The sequence below is a fragment of the Erithacus rubecula genome, assembly GCF_903797595.1.
Source record: "Erithacus rubecula genome assembly, contig: scaffold_299_arrow_ctg1, whole genome shotgun sequence".
NCBI lineage: Eukaryota > Metazoa > Chordata > Aves > Passeriformes > Muscicapidae > Erithacus > Erithacus rubecula.
Window position 1 is genome coordinate 73,382 of NW_027636029.1, and position 20,000 is coordinate 93,381.

General features: G+C 48.3%; 1 long non-coding RNA gene across 1 annotated transcript in view; it reads left to right on the forward strand.

Moving 5' to 3' along the window:
• Positions 1-8,453, forward strand: part of LOC306815934 — a 12,336-nt gene extending 3,883 nt beyond the window's left edge. Inside the window, exons 2-3 of the long non-coding RNA XR_013777529.1 lie at positions 7,769-7,809; positions 7,899-8,453. This is a non-coding gene — a long non-coding RNA (uncharacterized lncRNA). The remainder of the gene's footprint in view (positions 1-7,768; positions 7,810-7,898) is intronic.
• The last annotated feature ends 11,547 nt before the right edge of the window (positions 8,454-20,000 follow it).

Sequence of the window (20,000 nt, forward strand, 5' to 3'; positions counted from 1 at the left end):
CAGTGCCAATTACCATCTAACATTGTCCACGCTGCTTTTAAAGCTCGATGGGAAACACCGGTTGGTTTTAAGGGCCTTCAATCCTTCCCGCCGCATGGGAGGGCTGATAACACCGCTTTTCAGGCCCTGATAACACCAAAGGAGGTGGAAAAGAACTTGAAAGAAATAGCTAAGACCTCCGCTTCTGGGCCGGATGGGATTACTTTGGGTCAGCTTCTTAAGAAAAACCCAAAGTTTTCTTTGTTGACTGAGATCTTCAACCTCTGGCTGGTTGCTGGAACAATACCTGATTTGCTCCGGGATTGCCGGACAGTCTTGATTCCGAAATCCACCGATTTGGAAAAGGTGGGTGACATCAATAACTGGAGGCCTATCACCATTGCTTTGACAGTGCTTAGGCTGTTTTCCAGGATTGTGATGGCAAGGCTGACCCGTGCTTGTCCCATTAACCCCAGACAAAGGGGTTTTATTCGGGCGTCGGGATGTTCCGAGAACCTGAAGCTGTTACAGCTTGTGGTGAGACATGCAAAGAGGGAGCATTGTGACTTGGGGGTCGTGTTTGTGGACATTGCTAAGGCATTTGATACCATCAGTCATGAACATATTATTATGGGTCTGAGACAAAGAGGGGTGGATTCCCATATAGTCCAGTTGGTTGTTGATTTGTACAAAAACATCAATACGTTTATTGCCATGAAGTCAGGAAGGACAGACCCGATTAAGATCTTAAGAGGGGTTAAACAGGGAGACCCTATGTTACCTATTTTGTTTAACCTTGCGCTTGATCCTCTTTTGTGTAAACTGGAGAAAAATGGTTATGGATTTCAGAGAGGAAATTTAAGAATTACAGCTATGGCCTTTGCTGATGATTTGGTGTTGTAAAGTGACTCCTGGGACGGAATGTGTGGTAACATCAAGATTTTGGAGACATTTTGTGAACTCACGGGTCTCCAGACAAAGGGTGAAAAATGTCATGGTTTTTACATCAGACCAACTAGGGACGCATATACCATCAATGATTGTCCCGCTTGGACTATTAATGGTACCCCCCTTAATATGATTGACCCAGGGAATTCGGAGAGATATCTTGGTATACAGATTGACCCCTGGACTGGCTTTGCTGATTCAGGCATATCGAAGAAGCTAGAAGAGTGGCTTCATCGGATTAGGGATGCACCACTAAAACCTCTTCAAAAAGTCGATATACTTAGGACATATACCATCCCTAGACTAATATATTTGGCTGACCACACCGAAGTTAGAGGTGGGCCTCTTGAATTCCTTGACTTAGTTGTTAGAAATGAAGTCAAGGGTTGGCTTCACCTCCCCCCAAGTACATGTGATGCGATCTTGTATTCGAAATGTAAAGATGGTGGTCTAGGTATTATCAAATTATCGGCGCTTGTGCCTAGTATACAGGCGGGAAGGCTGCATAGATTGGCTCAGTCTTCGGATGAAACTTTGGTGCAATTTTTGAAGGGAGAACATATAGAGGTTTTATATGAGAAATTATGGTTACGGGCTGGTGGAGTAAAGGAATCCATCCCGACAATTTGGGAGCCTATTCCAGTTTCTGTAAGTGTCGTGCGTGGAGGTGGAGATGTGTCGGAATGGGAGGTCCGCGTTCCCAGACCCTGCTACCCGAGACCTTGTAATTGGCGGAAAACTGAATTTAATAGATGGAAACACCTGGTTGCCCAGGGCCATGGTATTGAAAATTTTGAGAATGATAATATCAGTAATGGCTGGTTAACCCAGTATAGAGGCATTCCTCATAGAAAATTAATAACAGCATTACAATTGAGAGCCAACGTCTACCCCACAAGAGAATTCCTGGCTAGGGGTAAGAAGGATGTGTATGTGACAACCTGCAGACACTGTGGAGCCGATTATGAAACAACAGCTCACATAATCGGGAGTTGCCCAATTACTAAAGATGCCAGGATTAAAAGACATAATTCCATCTGTGAGACTCTTAGCAATGAAGCTAAGAGTGAAGGTTGGTCGGTATTTCAGGAACCACACATACGAGATGAGAATCAAGAATTGTTTAAACCAGACTTGATTTTCATAAAAGAAAGTAAGGCACTTGTGGTTGATGCAACAGTGAGATACGAGCACAACAATTCCTCATTAAAGGAGGCTGCGGCGGAAAAGGTTAAAACGTATCAGTGTCTGTTACAACAAGTTAAAGACCTAACTAACGCCGAGGATATAGAATTTATTGGCTTTCCCATTGGGGCGCGGGGGAAGTGGTATGAGGAGAACTTTGACCTGCTATTGGCCCTAGGTCTCTCTAAAACGAGGCTAGGGAAGACTGCTCGGGCCCTAGCATCCAGAGCGCTCCTATCTTCCGTTGATATTGTACATATTTTTGCCAGCAAGGCACGAACTGTTGTATCAAATTGAATAAACTTGTTTAAACTTGTTGGCCCCTACCCAGCTGTCGGTTACCTGGACAGTGGAATTGGTTTTGGGTGGGAGGGGTTCATCCTTCTATCGCGTCTTGTACCATCACCCAGATTTGGGTCCAAATTTCTGATCTGGACCAGGTGGACGGGCCACCTTTACTTAACCCGGAAAAGGAACATATAATTTTTATATGTTCATTAAATAGCCAAATGCCTCGTCATCTAATTAGTGACGCGCATGAATGGATGAACGAGATTCCCACTGTCCCTACCTACTATCCAGCGAAACCACAGCCAAGGGAACGGGCTTGGCAGAATCAGCGGGGAAAGAAGACCCTGTTGAGCTTGACTCTAGTCTGGCGCTGTGAAGAAACATGAGAGGTGTAGAATAAGTGGGAGGCCGGGCGCGCGCTCGGCGGCGACTCTGGACGCGCGCCAGGCCCTTCCCGTGGATCGCCCCAGCTGTGGCGGGCGCCGCTCGCCCCCCCCCCCCTCCGCCCGCCCCCCCCCTTGCCGCGGCCGGCGCCCCAGCGGCGGTTCCCCGCGGCCGGCGTCGGCCGGCGTCGGCCAGCGCGGTTCGCGCGGCGGGGAGGGTCCCCGGGGGGGGGTCCCCGGGCCGGCGCCCCGCCTCGGCCGGCGCCTAGCAGCCAGCTTAGAACTGGTGTGGACCAGGGGAATCCGACTGTTTAATTAAAACACAGCATCGCGAAGGCCCGAGGCGGGTGTTGATGCGATGTGATTTCTGCCCAGTGCTCTGAATGTCAAAGTGAGGAAATTCAATGAAGCGCGGGTAAACGGCGGGAGTAACTATGACTCTCTTAAGGCAGCTTGAGAGGGTTGGTTACTAACTGGGCTTAGCTGCGGAAGTCACACCTCCTAGTGGTCCCGCTGGACACCCGTAAAGGGTGACTGAGTTGACTTCTGCCCCAGTGTGAGTGAGGGGGTTTACTCTCCCTCCCTGTTGTCTGGACTCGCCACCCAGCGACAGTTTCACGAATTCGCTGAAACAAATAATAATTGGCACAGCTATTAGCTGTCGCCCAGAGCCTGGTCCACGGGTCTAAGTTGGACGCAGTTAGCAGCGTGGGGGAGGGCCCCGCTGTTGACTTTGACAACCCTCACTTGGACGTGTCTCAATTTTTTCCTCCTAATTTGACCATGGTACAATTGGTTTCGTTGCGGTACATATCAACGGCCACTCAGACAGACCCTTTAGATCTAAGGGTTGCAAAAACCGCTATCTCATCTATACCCCCCACAAGACATGATGAGGGTTTTCAGCTTAAGTGTCCTGAGTCTATACCCCCCACAAGACACGATGAGGGTTTCAAGCTTAAGTGTCTTGAGTTTGTAAACTCCTCTTATAACGAGGAGATTGGATATCATTTGGGAGGTATATGGGAGGGTTTGGCGGATTTACCTGAACCTTATGAGACCTTGCCCTTTTGGCTGGTTCAGGGTGATGTGTCTGAGTGTGTTCGAACGGTGGTTGAAGAGCCCAAATCACCTGAAGCTCTTCCTGGGCTCAGCAGTGAGGGGACAGCGTCTGGAACACCTATAGTGTCCGTCCCGGACAAAAATCCATTTTGTCCATGCTGTGCCACCCGTTTTACACGGATGCTGGGATTGATTGACCATTTAAAGAGAAATCACGGGCAGAAAAAGATTTGGTTTAAATGCTCGAAGTGTGGTAAACAAAATCTTAAATATCACAGTATTGCTTGTCACCTCCCACGGTGCAAAGGAGAGGTATGTGTGGTTCCGACTGGTGATTGGGCTTGTGAGGTATGCCAAAAGAGTCTTACCACCAAGATTGGCCTGGGCCAACACAAGAGGTTGGCGCATCCTCTTGTAAGAAACTTGGAACGGATTGAGGCCTCCCATCCAAAAGTGCCATCATTACGAGGGGCCCACAAAAAGGTGTGGACGGAGGAAGAGGAGGCTCTCCTGAGCCAGCTGGTGATGATATATGAGGGTAAAAAGAACATCAACCAACGGATTATGGAGCATTTACCATCTAAGACTGCTAAGCAGATCAGTGATAAAAGACGCCTTCTGATGAAAGTTCCCTCCAAAGGTGTTCTATCCCAAGAGGAAGGCGTGGGGAGTGAAGATCTTCCCCAGAGTGTAGATCTGCCTCAGGAGGGACTGCCTCAGGAGGGACGGTTGAAACTCCAATACTCGGTTGCCATCAAGAGGATGTTTGCTACATATGGGTTTACCAGCTGCCAGGAGGCCTTCGCGAAAATTTTAGATGGGCAAGATCTGCAAATGGTGGTGAATGAAGTTATGAAAAGTTCTTTGGTAGCCCGCTTGAGCTTAGTCAGGATGGGAAATCTACCAGGAGGCGAAAATCACAGAAGGGCCAGAAAGCATCCAAGACAACAACTAGTTGGATGCGAAAAAGGGCAAAGAAAAAAGGGAAATATCTCCGATATCAGAGATTGTTCCACTTGCACAGAAGGAGACTTGCACGCATCATCTTAGATGATGTTGAGGACTTGCAGTGCCAATTACCATCTAACATTGTCCACGCTGCTTTTAAAGCTCGATGGGAAACACCGGTTGGTTTTAAGGGCCTTCAATCCTTCCCGCCAGCATGGGAGGGCTGATAACACCGCTTTTCAGGCCCTGATAACACCAAAGGAGGTGGAAAAGAACTTGAAAGAAATAGCTAAGACCTCCGCTCCTGGGCCGGATGGGATTACTTTGGGTCAGCTTCTTAAGAAAGACCCAAAGTTTTCTTTGTTGACTGAGATCTTCAACCTCTGGCTGGTTGCTGGAACAATACCTGATTTGCTCCGGGATTGCCGGACAGTCTTGATTCCGAAATCCACCGATTTGGAAAAGGTGGGTGACATCAATAACTGGAGGCCTATCACCATTGCTTTCGACAGTGCTTAGGCTGTTTTCCAGGATTGTGACGGCAAGGCTGACCCGTGCTTGTCCCATTAACCCCAGACAAAGGGGTTTTATTCGGGCGTCGGGATGTTCCGAGAACCTGAAGCTGTTACAGCTTGTGGTGAGACATGCAAAGAGGGAGCATTGTGACTTGGGGGTCGTGTTTGTGGACATTGCTAAGGCATTTGATACCATCAGTCATGAACATATTATTATGGGTCTGAGACAAAGAGGGGTGGATTCCCATATAGTCCAGTTGGCTTGTTGATTTGTACAAAAACATCAATACGTTTATTGCCATGAAGTCAGGAAGGACAGACCCGATTAAGATCTTAAGAGGGGTTAAACAGGGAGACCCTATGTCACCTATTTTGTTTAACCTTGCGCTTGATCCTCTTTTGTGTAAACTGGAGAAAAATGGTTATGGATTTCAGAGAGGAAATTTAAGAATTACAGCTATGGCCTTTGCTGATGATTTGGTGTTGTAAGTGACTCCTGGGACGGAATGTGTGGTAACATCAAGATTTTGGAGACATTTTGTGAACTCACGGGTATCCAGACAAAGGGTGAAAAATGTCATGGTTTTTACATCAGACCAACTAGGGACGCATATACCATCAATGATTGTCCCGCTTGGACTATTAATGGTACCCCCCTTAATATGATTGACCCAGGGAATTCGGAGAGATATCTTGGTATACAGATTGACCCCTGGACTGGCTTTGCTGATTCAGGCATATCGAAGAAGCTAGAAGAGTGGCTTCATCGGATTAGGGATGCACCACTAAAACCTCTTCAAAAAGTCGATATACTTAGGACATATACCATCCCTAGACTAATATATTTGGCTGACCACACCGAAGTTAGAGGTGGGCCTCTTGAATTCCTTGACTTAGTTGTTAGAAATGAAGTCAAGGGTTGGCTTCACCTCCCCCCAAGTACATGTGATGCGATCTTGTATTCGAAATGTAAAGATGGTGGTCTAGGTATTATCAAATTATCGGCGCTTGTGCCTAGTATACAGGCGGGAAGGCTGCATAGATTGGCTCAGTCTTCGGATGAAACTTTGGTGCAATTTTTGAAGGGAGAACATATAGAGGTTTTATATGAGAAATTATGGTTACGGGCTGGTGGAGTAAAGGAATCCATCCCGACAATTTGGGAGCCTATTCCAGTTTCTGTAAGTGTCGTGAGTGGAGGTGGAGATGTGTCGGAATGGGAGGTCCCCGTTCCCAGACCCTGCTACCCGAGACCTTGTAATTGGCGGAAAACTGAATTTAATAGATGGAAACACCTGGTTGCCCAGGGCCATGGTATTGAAAATTTTGAGAATGATAATATCAGTAATGGCTGGTTAACCCAGTATAGAGGCATTCCTCATAGAAAATTAATAACAGCATTACAATTGAGAGCCAACGTCTACCCCACAAGAGAATTCCTGGCTAGGGGTAAGAAGGATGTGTATGTGACAACCTGCAGACACTGTGGAGCCGATTATGAAACAACAGCTCACATAATCGGGAGTTGCCCAATTACTAAAGATGCCAGGATTAAAAGACATAATTCCATCTGTGAGACTCTTAGCAATGAAGCTAAGAGGGAAGGTTGGTCGGTATTTCAGGAACCACACATACGAGATGAGAATCAAGAATTGTTTAAACCAGACTTGATTTTCATAAAAGAAAGTAAGGCACTTGTGGTTGATGCAACAGTGAGATACGAGCACAACAATTCCTCATTAAAGGAGGCTGCGGCGGAAAAGGTTAAAAAGTATCAGTGTCTGTTACAACAAGTTAAAGACCTAACTAACGCCGAGGATATAGAATTTATTGGCTTTCCCATTGGGGCGCGGGGGAAGTGGTATGAGGAGAACTTTGACCTGCTATTGGCCCTAGGTCTCTCTAAAACGAGGCTAGGGAAGACTGCTCGGGCCCTAGCATCCAGAGCGCTCCTATCTTCCATTGATATTGTACATATTTTTGCCAGCAAGGCACGAACTGTTGTATCAAATTGAATAAACTTGTTTAAACTTGTTGGCCCCTACCCAGCTGTCGGTTACCTGGACAGTGGAATTGGTTCTGGGTGGGAAGGGGTTCATCCTTCTATCGCGTCTTGTACCATCACCCAGATTTGGGTCCAAATTTCTGATCTGGACCAGGTGGACGGGCCACCTTTATTTAACCCGGAAAAGGAACATATAATTTTTATATGTTCATTAAATAGCCAAATGCCTCGTCATCTAATTAGTGACGTGCATGAATGGATGAACGAGATTCCCACTGTCCCTACCTACTATCCAGCGAAACCACAGCCAAGGGAACGGGCTTGGCAGAATCAGCGGGGAAAGAAGACCCTGTTGAGCTTGACTCTAGTCTGGCGCTGTGAAGAGACATGAGAGGTGTAGAATAAGTGGGAGGCCGGGCGCGCGCTCGGCGGCGACTCTGGACGCGCGCCAGGCCCTTCCCGTGGATCGCCCCAGCTGCGGCGGGCGCCGCTCGTCACCCCCCCTCCGCCCGCCCCCCGCCTTGCCGCGGCCGGCGCCCCAGCGGCGGTTCCCCGCGGCCGGCGTCGGCCAGCGTCGGCCAGCGCGGTTCGCGCGGCGGGGAGGGTCCCCGGGGGGGGGGTCCCCGGGCCGGCGCCCCGCCTCGGCCGGCGCCTAGCAGCCAGCTTAGAACTGGTGCGGACCAGGGGAATCCGACTGTTTAATTAAAACACAGCATCGCGAAGGCCCGAGGCGGGTGTTGACGCGATGTGATTTCTGCCCAGTGCTCTGAATGTCAAAGTGAAGAAATTCAATGAAGCGCGGGTAAACGGCGGGAGTAACTATGACTCTCTTAAGGCAGCTTGAGAGGGTTGGTTACTAACTGGGCTTAGCTGCGGAAGTCACACCTCCTAGTGGTCCCGCTGGACACCCGTAAAGGGTGACTGAGTTGACTTCTGCCCCAGTGTGAGTGAGGGGGTTTACTCTCCCTCCCTGTTGTCTGGACTCGCCACCCAGCGACAGTTTCACGAATTCGCTGAAACAAATAATAATTGGCACAGCTAATAGCTGTCGCCCAGAGCCTGGTCCACGGGTCTAAGTTGGACGCAGTTAGCAGCGTGGGGGAGGGCCCCGCTGTTGACTTTGACAACCCTCACTTGGACGTGTCTCAATTTTTTCCTCCTAATTTGACCATGGTACAATTCGGTTTCGTTGCGGTACATATCAATGGCCACTCAGACAGACCCTTTAGATCTAAGGTTGCAACGGCCGCTATCTCATCTATACCCCCCACAAGACACGATGAGGGTTTTCGGCTTATGGTCTTGAGTCTATACCTCCCCACAAGACACGATAAGGGTTTCCAGCTTAAGTGTCTTGAGTCTATACCCCCCACAAGACACGATAAGGGTTTCCAGCTTAAGTGTCTTGAGTCTATACCCCCCACAAGACACGATAAGAGTTTTCAGCTTAAGTGTCTTGAGTCTATACCCCCCACAAGACACGATGAGGGTTTCAAGCTTAAGTGTCTTGAGTTTGTAAACTCCTCTTATAACGAGGAGATTGGATATCATTTGGGAGGTATATGGGAGGGGTTTGGCGGATTTACCTGAACCTTATGAGACCTTGCCCTTTCGGCTGGTTCAGGGTGATGTGTCTGAGTGTGTTCGAATGGTGGTTGAAGAGCCCAAATCACCTGAAGCTCTTCCTGGGCTCAGCAGTGAGGGGACACCGTCTGGAACACCTATAGTGTCCGTCCCGGACAAAAATCCATTTTGTCCATGCTGTGCCACCCGTTTTACACGGATGCTGGGATTGATTGACCATTTAAAGAGAAATCACGGGCAGAAAAAGATTTGGTTTAAATGCTCGAAGTGTGGTAAACAAAATCTTAAATATCACAGTATTGCTTGTCACCTCCCACGGTGCAAAGGAGAGGTATGTGTGGTTCCGACTGGTGATTGGGCTTGTGAGGTATGCCAAAAGAGTTTTACCACCAAGATTGGCCTGGGCCAACACAAGAGGTTGGCGCATCCTCTTGTAAGAAACTTGGAACGGATTGAGGCCTCCCATCCAAAAGTGCCATCATTACGAGGGGCCCACAAAAAGGTGTGGACGGAGGAAGAGGAGGCTCTCCTGAGCCAGCTGGTGATGATATATGAGGGTAAAAAGAACATCAACCAACGGATTATGGAGCATTTACCATCTAAGACTGCTAAGCAGATCAGTGATAAAAGACGCCTTCTGATGAAAGTTCCCTCCAAAGGTGTTCTATCCCAAGAGGAAGGCGTGGGGAGTGAAGATCTTCCCCAGAGTGTAGATCTGCCTCAGGAGGGACTGCCTCAGGAGGGACGGTTGAAACTCCAATACTCGGTTGCCATCAAGAGGATGTTTGCTACATATGGGTTTACCAGCTGCCAGGAGGCCTTTGCGAAAATTTTAGATGGGCAAGATCCACAAATGGTGGTGAATGAAGTTATGAAAAGTTCTTTGGTAGCCCGCTTGAGCTTAGTCAGGATGGGAAATCTACCAGGAGGCGAAAATCACAGAAGGGCCAGAAAGCATCCAAGACAACAACTAGTTGGATGCGAAAAAGGGCAAAGAAAAAAGGGAAATATCTCCGATATCAGAGATTGTTCCACTTGCACAGAAGGAGACTTGCACGCATCATCTTAGATGATGTTGAGGACTTGCAGTGCCAATTACCATCTAACATTGTCCACGCTGCTTTTAAAGCTCGATGGGAAACACCGGTTGGTTTTAAGGGCCTTCAATCCTTCCCGCCACATGGGAGGGCTGATAACACCGCTTTTCAGGCCCTGATAACACCAAAGGAGGTGGAAAAGAACTTGAAAGAAATAGCTAAGACCTCCGCTCCTGGGCCGGATGGGATTACTTTGGGTCAGCTTCTTAAGAAAGACCCAAAGTTTTCTTTGTTGACTGAGATCTTCAACCTCTGGCTGGTTGCTGGAACAATACCTGATTTGCTCCGGGATTGCCGGACAGTCTTGATTCCGAAATCCACCGATTTGGAAAAGGTGGGTGACATCAATAACTGGAGGCCTATCACCATTGCTTCGACAGTGCTTAGGCTGTTTTCCAGGATTGTGACGGCAAGGCTGACCCGTGCTTGTCCCATTAACCCCAGACAAAGGGGTTTTATTCGGGCGTCGGGATGTTCCGAGAACCTGAAGCTGTTACAGCTTGTGGTGAGACATGCAAAGAGGGAGCATTGTGACTTGGGGGTCGTGTTTGTGGACATTGCTAAGGCATTTGATGCCATCAGTCATGAACATATTATTATGGGTCTGAGACAAAGAGGGGTGGATTCCCATATAGTCCAGTTGGCTGTTGATTTGTACAAAAACATCAATACGTTTATTGCCATGAAGTCAGGAAGGACAGACCCGATTAAGATCTTAAGAGGGGTTAAACAGGGAGACCCTATGTCACCTATTTTGTTTAACCTTGCGCTTGATCCTCTTTTGTGTAAACTGGAGAAAAATGGTTATGGATTTCAGAGAGGAAATTTAAGAATTACAGCTATGGCCTTTGCTGATGATTTGGTGTTGTTAAGTGACTCCTGGGACGGAATGTGTGGTAACATCAAGATTTTGGAGACATTTTGTGAACTTACGGGTCTCCAGACAAAGGGTGAAAAATGTCATGGTTTTTACATCAGACCAACTAGGGACGCATATACCATCAATGATTGTCCCGCTTGGACTATTAATGGTACCCCCCTTAATATGATTGACCCAGGGAATTCGGAGAGATATCTTGGTATACAGATTGACCCCTGGACTGGCTTTGCTGATTCAGGCATATCGAAGAAGCTAGAAGAGTGGCTTCATCGGATTAGGGATGCACCACTAAAACCTCTTCAAAAAGTCGATATACTTAGGACATATACCATCCCTAGACTAATATATTTGGCTGACCACACCGAAGTTAGAGGTGGGCCTCTTGAATTCCTTGACTTAGTTGTTAGAAATGAAGTCAAGGGTTGGCTTCACCTCCCCCCAAGTACATGTGATGCGATCTTGTATTCGAAATGTAAAGATGGTGGTCTAGGTATTATCAAATTATCGGCGCTTGTGCCTAGTATACAGGCGCGAAGGCTGCATAGATTGGCTCAGTCTTCGGATGAAACTTTGGTGCAATTTTTGAAGGGAGAACATATAGAGGTTTTATATGAGAAATTATGGTTACGGGCTGGTGGAGTAAAGGAATCCATCCCGACAATTTGGGAGCCTATGCCAGTTTCTGTAAGTGTCGTGAGTGGAGGTGGAGATGTGTCGGAATGGGAGGTCCCCGTTCCCAGACCCTGCTACCCGAGACCTTGTAATTGGCGGAAAACTGAATTTAATAGATGGAAACACCTGGTTGCCCAGGGCCATGGTATTGAAAATTTTGAGAATGATAATTTCAGTAATGGCTGGTTAACCCAGTATAGAGGCATTCCTCATAGAAAATTAATAACAGCATTATAATTGAGAGCCAACGTCTACCCCACAAGAGAATTCCTGGCTAGGGGTAAGAAGGATGTGTATGTGACAACCTGCAGACACTGTGGAGCCGATTATGAAACAACAGCTCACATAATCGGGAGTTGCCCAATTACTAAAGATGCCAGGATTAAAAGACATAATTCCATCTGTGAGACTCTTAGCAATGAAGCTAAGAGGGAAGGTTGGTCGGTATTTCAGGAACCACACATACGAGATGAGAATCAAGAATTGTTTAAACCAGACATGATTTTCATAAAAGAAAGTAAGGCACTTGTGGTTGATGCAACAGTGAGATACGAGCACAACAATTCCTCATTAAAGGAGGCTGCGGCGGAAAAGGTTAAAAAGTATCAGTGTCTGTTACAACAAGTTAAAGACCTAACTAACGCCGAGGATATAGAATTTATTGGCTTTCCCATTGGGGCGCGGGGGAAGTGGTATGAGGAGAACTTTGACCTGCTATTGGCCCTAGGTCTCTCTAAAACGAGGCTAGGGAAGACTGCTCGGGCCCTAGCATCCAGAGCGCTCCTATCTTCCGTTGATATTGTACATATTTTTGCCAGCAAGGCACGAACTGTTGTATCAAATTGAATAAACTTGTTTAAACTTGTTGGCCCCTACCCAGCTGTCGGTTACCTAGACAGTGGAATTGGTTTTGGGTGGGAGGGGTTCATCCTTCTATCGCGTCTTGTACCATCACCCAGATTTGGGTCCAAATTTCTGATCTGGACCAGGTGGACGGGCCACCTTTACTTAACCCGGAAAAGGAACATATAATTTTTATATGTTCATTAAATAGCCAAATGCCTCGTCATCTAATTAGTGACGCGCATGAATGGATGAACGAGATTCCCACTGTCCCTACCTACTATCCAGCGAAACCACAGCCAAGGGAACGGGCTTGGCAGAATCAGCGGGGAAAGAAGACCCTGTTGAGCTTGACTCTAGTCTGGCGCTGTGAAGAGACATGAGAGGTGTAGAATAAGTGGGAGGCCGGGCGCGCACTCGGCGGCGACTCTGGACGTGCGCCAGGCCCTTCCCGTGGATCGCCCCAGCTGCCGCGGGCGCCGCTCGCCCCCCCCCCCCCGCCCGCCCCCCGCCTTGCCGCGGCCGGCGCCCCAGCGGCGGTTCCCCGCAGCCGGCGTCGGCCGGCGCGGTTCGCGCGGCGGGGAGGGTCCCTGGGGGGGGTCCCCGGGCCGGCGCCCCACCTCGGCCGGCGCCTAGCAGCCAGCTTAGAACTGGTGCGGACCAGGGGAATCCGACTGTTTAATTAAAACACAGCATCGCGAAGGCCCGAGGCGGGTGTTGACGCGATGTGATTTCTGCCCAGTGCTCTGAATGTAAAAGTGAAGAAATTCAATGGAGCGCGGGTAAACGGCGGGAGTAACTATGACTCTCTTAAGGCAGCTTGAGAGGGTTGGTTACTAACTGGGCTTAGCTGCGGAAGTCACACCTCCTAGTGGTCCCGCTGGACACCCGTAAAGGGTGACTGAGTTGACTTCTGCCCCAGTGTGAGTGAGGGGGTTTACTCTCCCTCCCTGTTGTCTGGACTCGCCACCCAGCGACAGTTTCACGAATTCGCTGAAACAAATAACAATTGGCACAGCTATTAGCTGTCGCCCAGAGCCTGGTCCACGGGTCTAAGTTGGACGCAGTTAGCAGCGTGGGGGAGGGCCCCGCTGTTGACTTTGACAACCCTCACTTGGACGTGTCTCAATTTTTTCCTCCTAATTTGACCATGGTACAATTGGTTTCGTTGCGGTACATATCAACGGCCACTCAGACAGACCCTTTAGATCTAAGGGTTGCAACGGCCGCTATCTCATCTATACCCCCCACAAGACACGATGAGGGTTTTCGGCTTATGTGTCTTGAGTCTATACCCCCCCACAAGACACGATAAGGGTTTTCAGCTTAAGTGTCTTGAGTCTATACCCCCCACAAGACACGATAAGGGTTTCCAGCTTAAGTGTCTTGAGTCTATACCCCCCACAAGACACGATAAGAGTTTTCAGCTTAAGTGTCTTGAGTCTATACCCCCCACAAGACACGATGAGGGTTTCAAGCTTAAGTGTCTTGAGTTTGTAAACTCCTCTTATAACGAGGAGATTGGATATCATTTGGGAGGTATATGGGAGGGTTTGGCGGATTTACCTGAACCTTATGAGACCTTGCCCTTTCGGCTGGTTCAGGGTGATGTGTCTGAGTGTGTTCGAACGGTGGTTGAAGAGCCCAAATCACCTGAAGCTCTTCCTGGGCTCAGCAGTGAGGGGACACCGTCTGGAACACCTATAGTGTCCGTCCCGGACAAAAATCCATTTTGTCCATGCTGTGCCACCCGTTTTACACGGATGCTGGGATTGATTGACCATTTAAAGAGAAATCACGGGCAGAAAAAGATTTGGTTTAAATGCTCGAAGTGTGGTAAACAAAATCTTAAATATCACAGTATTGCTTGTCACCTCCCACGGTGCAAAGGAGAGGTATGTGTGGTTCCGACTGGTGATTGGGCTTGTGAGGTATGCCAAAAGAGTTTTACCACCAAGATTGGCCTGGGCCAACACAAGAGGTTGGCGCATCCTCTTGTAAGAAACTTGGAACGGATTGAGGCCTCCCATCCAAAAGTGCCATCATTACGAGGGGCCCACAAAAAGGTGTGGACGGAGGAAGAGGAGGCTCTCCTGAGCCAGCTGGTGATGATATATGAGGGTAAAAAGAACATCAACCAACGGATTATGGAGCATTTACCATCTAAGACTGCTAAGCAGATCAGTGATAAAAGACGCCTTCTGATGAAAGTTCCCTCCAAAGGTGTTCTATCCCAAGAGGAAGGCGTGGGGAGTGAAGATCTTCCCCAGAGTGTAGATCTGCCTCAGGAGGGACTGCCTCAGGAGGGACGGTTGAAACTCCAATACTCGGTTGCCATCAAGAGGATGTTTGCTACATATGGGTTTACCAGCTGCCAGGAGGCCTTTGCGAAAATTTTAGATGGGCAAGATCCGCAAATGGTGGTGAATGAAGTCTATGAAAAGTTCTTTGGTAGCCCGCTTGAGCTTAGTCAGGATGGGAAATCTACCAGGAGGCGAAAATCACAGAAGGGCCAGAAAGCATCCAAGACAACAACTAGTTGGATGCGAAAAAGGGCAAAGAAAAAAGGGAAATATCTCCGATATCAGAGATTGTTCCACTTGCACAGAAGGAGACTTGCACGCATCATCTTAGATGATGTTGAGGACTTGCAGTGCCAATTACCATCTAACATTGTCCACGCTGCTTTTAAAGCTCGATGGGAAACACCGGTTGGTTTTAAGGGCCTTCAATCCTTCCCGCCACATGGGAGGGCTGATAACACCGCTTTTCAGGCCCTGATAACACCAAAGGAGGTGGAAAAGAACTTGAAAGAAATAGCTAAGACCTCCGCTCCTGGGCCGGATGGGATTACTTTGGGTCAGCTTCTTAAGAAAGACCCAAAGTTTTCTTTGTTGACTGAGATCTTCAACCTCTGGCTGGTTGCTGGAACAATACCTGATTTGCTCCGGGATTGCCGGACAGTCTTGATTCCGAAATCCACCGATTTGGAAAGGTGGGTGACATCAATAACTGGAGGCCTATCACCATTGCTTCGACAGTGCTTAGGCTGTTTTCCAGGATTGTGACGGCAAGGCTGACCCGTGCTTGTCCCATTAACCCCAGACAAAGGGGTTTTATTCGGGCGTCGGGATGTTCCGAGAACCTGAAGCTGTTACAGCTTGTGGTGAGACATGCAAAGAGGGAGCATTGTGACTTGGGGGTCGTGTTTGTGGACATTGCTAAGGCATTTGATACCATCAGTCATGAACATATTATTATGGGTCTGAGACAAAGAGGGGTGGATTCCCATATAGTCCAGTTGGCTGTTGATTTGTACAAAAACATCAATACGTTTATTGCCATGAAGTCAGGAAGGACAGACCCGATTAAGATCTTAAGAGGGGTTAAACAGGGAGACCCTATGTCACCTATTTTGTTTAACCTTGCGCTTGATCCTCTTTTGTGTAAACTGGAGAAAAATGGTTATGGATTTCAGAGAGGAAATTTAAGAATTACAGCTATGGCCTTTGCTGATGATTTGGTGTTGTTAAGTGACTCCTGGGACGGAATGTGTGGTAACATCAAGATTTTGGAGACATTTTGTGAACTTACGGGTCTCCAGACAAAGGGTGAAAAATGTCATGGTTTTTACATCAGACCAACTAGGGACGCATATACCATCAATGATTGTCCCGCTTGGACTATTAATGGTACCCCCCTTAATATGATTGACCCAGGGAATTCGGAGAGATATCTTGGTATACAGATTGACCCCTGGACTGGCTTTGCTGATTCAGGCATATCGAAGAAGCTAGAAGAGTGGCTTCATCGGATTAGGGATGCACCACTAAAACCTCTTCAAAAAGTCGATATACTTAGGACATATACCATCCCTAGACTAATATATTTGGCTGACCACACCGAAGTTAGAGGTGGGCCTCTTGAATTCCTTGACTTAGTTGTTAGAAATGAAGTCAAGGGTTGGCTTCACCTCCCCCCAAGTACATGTGATGCGATCTTGTATTCGAAATGTAAAGATGGTGGTCTAGGTATTATCAAATTATCGGCGCTTGTGCCTAGTATACAGGCGCGAAGGCTGCATAGATTGGCTCAGTCTTCGGATGAAACTTTGGTGCAATTTTTGAAGGGAGAACATATAGAGGTTTTATATGAGAAATTATGGTTACGGGCTGGTGGAGTAAAGGAATCCATCCCGACAATTTGGGAGCCTATGCCAGTTTCTGTAAGTGTCGTGAGTGGAGGTGGAGATGTGTCGGAATGGGAGGTCCCCGTTCCCAGACCCTGCTACCCGAGACCTTGTAATTGGCGGAAAACTGAATTTAATAGATGGAAACACCTGGTTGCCCAGGGCCATGGTATTGAAAATTTTGAGAATGATAATATCAGTAATGGCTGGTTAACCCAGTATAGAGGCATTCCTCATAGAAAATTAATAACAGCATTACAATTGAGAGCCAACGTCTACCCCACAAGAGAATTCCTGGCTAGGGGTAAGAAGGATGTGTATGTGACAACCTGCAGACACTGTGGAGCCGATTATGAAACAACAGCTCACATAATCGGGAGTTGCCCAATTACTAAAGATGCCAGGATTAAAAGACATAATTCCATCTGTGAGACTCTTAGCAATGAAGCTAAGAGGGAAGGTTGGTCGGTATTTCAGGAACCACACATACGAGATGAGAATCAAGAATTGTTTAAACCAGACTTGATTTTCATAAAAGAAAGTAAGGCACTTGTGGTTGATGCAACAGTGAGATACGAGCACAACAATTCCTCATTAAAGGAGGCTGCGGCGGAAAAGGTTAAAAAGTATCAGTGTCTGTTACAACAAGTTAAAGACCTAACTAACGCCGAGGATATAGAATTTATTGGCTTTCCCATTGGGGCGCGGGGGAAGTGGTATGAGGAGAACTTTGACCTGCTATTGGCCCTAGGTCTCTCTAAAACGAGGCTAGGGAAGACTGCTCGGGCCCTAGCATCCAGAGCGCTCCTATCTTCCGTTGATATTGTACATATTTTTGCCAGCAAGGCACGAACTGTTGTATCAAATTGAATAAACTTGTTTAAACTTGTTGGCCCCTACCCAGCTGTCGGTTACCTAGACAGTGGAATTGGTTTTGGGTGGGAGGGGTTCATCCTTCTATCGCGTCTTGTACCATCACCCAGATTTGGGTCCAAATTTCTGATCTGGACCAGGTGGACGGGCCACCTTTACTTAACCCGGAAAAGGAACATATAATTTTTATATGTTCATTAAATAGCCAAATGCCTCGTCATCTAATTAGTGACGCGCATGAATGGATGAACGAGATTCCCACTGTCCCTACCTACTATCCAGCGAAACCACAGCCAAGGGAACGGGCTTGGCAGAATCAGCGGGGAAAGAAGACCCTGTTGAGCTTGACTCTAGTCTGGCGCTGTGAAGAGACATGAGAGGTGTAGAATAAGTTGGAGGCCGGGCGCGCACTCGGCGGCGACTCTGGACGTGCGCCAGGCCCTTCCCGTGGATCGCCCCAGCTGCGGCGGGCGCCGCTCGCCCCCCCCCCCCCGCCCGCCCCCCGCCTTGCCGCGGCCGGCGCCCCAGCGGCGGTTCCCCGCAGCCGGCGTCGGCCGGCGCGGTTCGCGCGGCGGGGAGGGTCCCTAGGGGGGGGTCCCCGGGCTGGCGCCCCACCTCGGCCGGCGCCTAGCAGCCAGCTTAGAACTGGTGCGGACCAGGGGAATCCGACTGTTTAATTAAAACACAGCATCGCGAAGGCCCGAGGCGGGTGTTGACGCGATGTGATTTCTGCCCAGTGCTCTGAATGTCAAAGTGAAGAAATTCAATGGAGCGCGGGTAAACGGCGGGAGTAACTATGACTCTCTTAAGGCAGCTTGAGAGGGTTGGTTACTAACTGGGCTTAGCTGCGGAAGTCACACCTCCTAGTGGTCCAGCTGGACACCCGTAAAGGGTGACTGAGTTGACTTCTGCCCCAGTGTGAGTGAGGGGGTTTACTCTCCCTCCCTGTTGTCTGGACTCGCCACCCAGCGACAGTTTCACGAATTCGCTGAAACAAATAACAATTGGCACAGCTATTAGCTGTCACCCAGAGCCTGGTCCACGGGTCTAAGTTGGACGCAGTTAGCAGCGTGGGGGAGGGCCCCGCTGTTGACTTTGACAACCCTCACTTGGACGTGTCTCAATTTTTTCCTCCTAATTTGACCATGGTACAATTGGTTTCGTTGCGGTACATATCAACGGCCACTCAGACAGACCCTTTAGATCTAAGGGTTGCAACGGCCGCTATCTCATCTATACCCCCCACAAGACACGATGAGGGTTTTCTGCTTATGTGTCTTGAGTCTATACCCCCCCACAAGACACGATAAGGGTTTTCAGCTTAAGTGTCTTGAGTCTATACCCCCCACAAGACACGATAAGGGTTTCCAGCTTAAGTGTCTTGAGTCTATACCCCCCACAAGACACGATAAGAGTTTTCAGCTTAAGTGTCTTGAGTCTATACCCCCCACAAGACACGATGAGGGTTTCAAGCTTAAGTGTCTTGAGTTTGTAAACTCCTCTTATAACGAGGAGATTGGATATCATTTGGGAGGTATATGGGAGGGTTTGGCGGATTTACCTGAACCTTATGAGACCTTGCCCTTTCGGCTGGTTCAGGGTGATGTGTCTGAGTGTGTTCGAACGGTGGTTGAAGAGCCCAAATCACCTGAAGCTCTTCCTGGGCTCAGCAGTGAGGGGACACCGTCTGGAACACCTATAGTGTCCGTCCCGGACAAAAATCCATTTTGTCCATGCTGTGCCACCCGTTTTACACGGATGCTGGGATTGATTGACCATTTAAAGAGAAATCACGGGCAGAAAAAGATTTGGTTTAAATGCTCGAAGTGTGGTAAACAAAATCTTAAATATCACAGTATTGCTTGTCACCTCCCACGGTGCAAAGGAGAGGTATGTGTGGTTCCGACTGGTGATTGGGCTTGTGAGGTATGCCAAAAGAGTTTTACCACCAAGATTGGCCTGGGCCAACACAAGAGGTTGGCGCATCCTCTTGTAAGAAACTTGGAACGGATTGAGGCCTCCCATCCAAAAGTGCCATCATTACGAGGGGCCCACAAAAAGGTGTGGACGGAGGAAGAGGAGGCTCTCCTGAGCCAGCTGGTGATGATATATGAGGGTAAAAAGAACATCAACCAACGGATTATGGAGCATTTACCATCTAAGACTGCTAAGCAGATCAGTGATAAAAGACGCCTTCTGATGAAAGTTCCCTCCAAAGGTGTTCTATCCCAAGAGGAAGGCGTGGGGAGTGAAGATCTTCCCCAGAGTGTAGATCTGCCTCAGGAGGGACTGCCTCAGGAGGGACGGTTGAAACTCCAATACTCGGTTGCCATCAAGAGGATGTTTGCTACATATGGGTTTACCAGCTGCCAGGAGGCCTTTGCGAAAATTTTAGATGGGCAAGATCCGCAAATGGTGGTGAATGAAGTTTATGAAAAGTTCTTTGGTAGCCCGCTTGAGCTTAGTCAGGATGGGAAATCTACCAGGAGGCGAAAATCACAGAAGGGCCAGAAAGCATCCAAGACAACAACTAGTTGGATGCGAAA